The following is a 3,268-nucleotide window of genomic DNA, read 5'->3' on the forward strand; positions in this document are numbered from 1 at the left end:
AATAGTTAGTTGTTATTCCAGGTTACTGTCACTTAATCCAAGACAATGGACAATAATTGCAAGAAGATAGGTTTGATATATGTTTCAAGTATTTAGAACCACATAATGGCAATGAATATTGTGTTGAGATTTGTAATTGACTCGGTTTTTTACAGCCCTGAGGACAAAGGTTGTTTCGCTTAGACAGTTACGATGCTATGCTTACAGTATAACATTTTCGTTTCAAAGTGCAAAAGAAAATCGAAGCAACAACATCATTTGGCATTCTTTTACCGTAAAATACTTGTAAATTGTATGTGAACATCGCAGACTTTATTATGCACAAATATACCTATAGTAGGCCTACTGTGAATCCATTATATAATAAATATGCTCCAGGTATTGTAAATTTTACAAAAGCACAGAAAACATTATTTGTGTATGCGAAGGAATGGTCTCGATAAAAAATAACTCATTTCTAGGACTATCGAAATATCAAGGTTTGGCTATTATTTGAGAAAACGATGGGTCATATATGTACTTGTAATGTAATTGAGCAAACGATCGACTGTTCACGGTTAGAAATCGTACAGAATGTACCGTCACCATAGGATCCAGGGAAAACAGTCCATTACAATGGAGATGACATGACTTTACAACGAAAAAGGACAATACGTCCTAAAAGAGCAATCGTTACGAAAGAGCCTATAATATACAGCAAGGACCTTAATCTCATTGACTGATACCCCATCCTCGATACTCCAGGGGTTACTATCATAGATGTTATAACATCCTCGTTACTCCAGAGGTTACTATCATTGACGTTATATCCACTCCCGGACTATCTCATAGTACCTTTGATGCACACCAAAGGAATTGTGTGGTTGACTGTTTTGCGTTGAAGTTGGGCGTCGCTCTCCCTGTGATCTTCAAAGGAAGTCTCTGAAGACCTGTGATCGGTCAGTTTTTCTTTCTCCTGAACCGCACCCAGTTTTACTATGAAATAGTCCAGGGGTGGATATAACGTCAGTAGTAGTAACCCTGGAGTATCGGGGATACTAAAACCCAGAATTGGTCATCAGACTGGTCACAGCCAATCTTGATCACTTGTCATACCCATCTATAGATTCAGAAACGCCTTTGTTTTATCAAGGTAAACACTAATTAAAAGGACCTGCCAGGAACATCCTATAGTCAGACCCAGCCGATTAAGTCATAGAAGGATTTGACGAAAAGTCTGAAGCTTTAGAGTATCTCGTGTGTATCGTACAGGTTCTCTATCCTAGTACTACAATAGGCATGTGTTTTGTCAAGGGTAAAGTTCAATGGTAGTCTTGTTTTCACCTTTGATGATAGTAGGAACTTTCCCCAAGCATAACTATTCTTGTTGACCATCTTTTATTGCTATGTTCTTAAAATGTATGACCTATATGCAAAATTGTAGAACAGCAGTACCATAATCAGAGAGTGACGAAATCTGGTAAGGTAAGGCAGGTACACACTGTAGCTAATTTCGACCATGGCGACCTAGACATGCAAAGAACTAACTACAATACTCACGCGGAAAGCTTTTCGCAGGCGACCCGCCAATCTGACCGAAAGCTAATATAAAATGTAAAAGAAAATAACTGTATAATCGGGAAGTACACACATAAGGATGTCCTACAGATAGCTTTTGTAGCTTTGTGGATACAACGTCGAGCACAGCCTGCTCTTGACCGAAGTTAACGTCGAGTACAGCTTGGAATGGTGACTGGTCAGCGTGCCGTTGGTTCAGGTTCTTTCTCGGCATTTGGTTACATTTGGTGGTAGCGAACAGATCTCAAATCTGACATCCTTCAGTGTGCCCTCGAACAGCATGGGAAGCACAAAGTTCCTGGTACCAGTTGGTGACTATGTGCGTTTCTTGTCGCGGGAAAGAACGTGTGACGAGTTGGGACGAAGACTGTCGACGAGAGGCTTTGAAGGTAGGGAACGGATCCCAAATCTGGCATCATATTAAGGTGCCCTTGACAGCACGAGAAGCACAATGTGCACGGTACCAGTTGGTGATCATGAATATATGCGTTTCTTGTCACGAGGAAGAAAGGAAAGTTGTGGTGCACCACTCCCTTAGTTCGGACCCGACTTCGGTACGTTATAGTTTAAAGACGACACTAGTACATAAGTGTAGTACAAGGGCATACCGGGCTTCTAACCCGACACTTCGAAGACTAGCTGGATGTTCGGAAATAAAATGAGCTGTACCTCGTTGCCGCTGATCAACCCGATTATATGCCCTCAAGTCTTTGCCTCGATTTTTGTATCCTCTTCCCGTGTATTCATCTAATTTGAAACAATCATCAGATGCTGTAAAATGCACGGCCAATTCGAACACGGGACATCCGATCACTTGCCGGATACTATATCGATTACCTCATGTACCGCGCGGTGTAGGCTACACAGGCGCCAAGTCCGATTCCAATGAACCGTTACAGGAGGATGTCGATGCATGTACATGATTGGATAAGAAATGACTTGGAATTCCATGCCAGCAGTGAATTAACATTTATCCTTATTCGGGATTGAAAACACCCTCTGTATTCCCGGGATTAAATACCACTGTCATTAGACGGGCTGTATGACAATATTGATGAGCAGGTAGTTTGGTCCTGTAATGTACACGTGCATCAATATAATCTAATAACAGTACATTGTGTGACTTTTAGTTCGGTATCGCTCTCTCTGTATTTTTCAAAAGAAGTCTCCTGCAGGCCTAATTGATCAGTTTTTCTTCTTCTCCTTGACTGTCTTCAGTTTTACCATAAGATAGTTTCAGTGAAAGTAACCCCTGGGGTATTAAAGATGACAATAAAATAGATCTACTTTACACTTTACTCAAACTTTTTGACATTTTTTTTTTTTAAATAAAAGCCAAAAACGTTAGTTTGGAAATATTTTACAAAATGAATCTAGCTTCTATCATTTAACAACATAAGGTAGGTATATCAGAGTTACTTCCCTTTATTTAAATCAGAATTATTTACACTAAATGCGTTTCGTTTAAGATTGATCCGAAAATTTAAAGAACAATTACTTTCAGAAGTAGGTTGAGATGTTTTCGTATATAGATCATATCAACAACAATATTAAGCTATCTTAAATAAGTAGGGCTGTCTTTGATAATAACAAATATATTTTATGTGTACCAAATATGTATATAAAAGATAATCATAAAGCCTTATACACAAAGCTAGAAATTATGCGAAAATAAATAAACAGGTACCCGTGCTAGCTTTACTAATAAAAA

This window comes from Argopecten irradians, chromosome 8 (genome assembly GCF_041381155.1).
Source record: "Argopecten irradians isolate NY chromosome 8, Ai_NY, whole genome shotgun sequence".
NCBI classification, from domain to species: domain Eukaryota; kingdom Metazoa; phylum Mollusca; class Bivalvia; order Pectinida; family Pectinidae; genus Argopecten; species Argopecten irradians.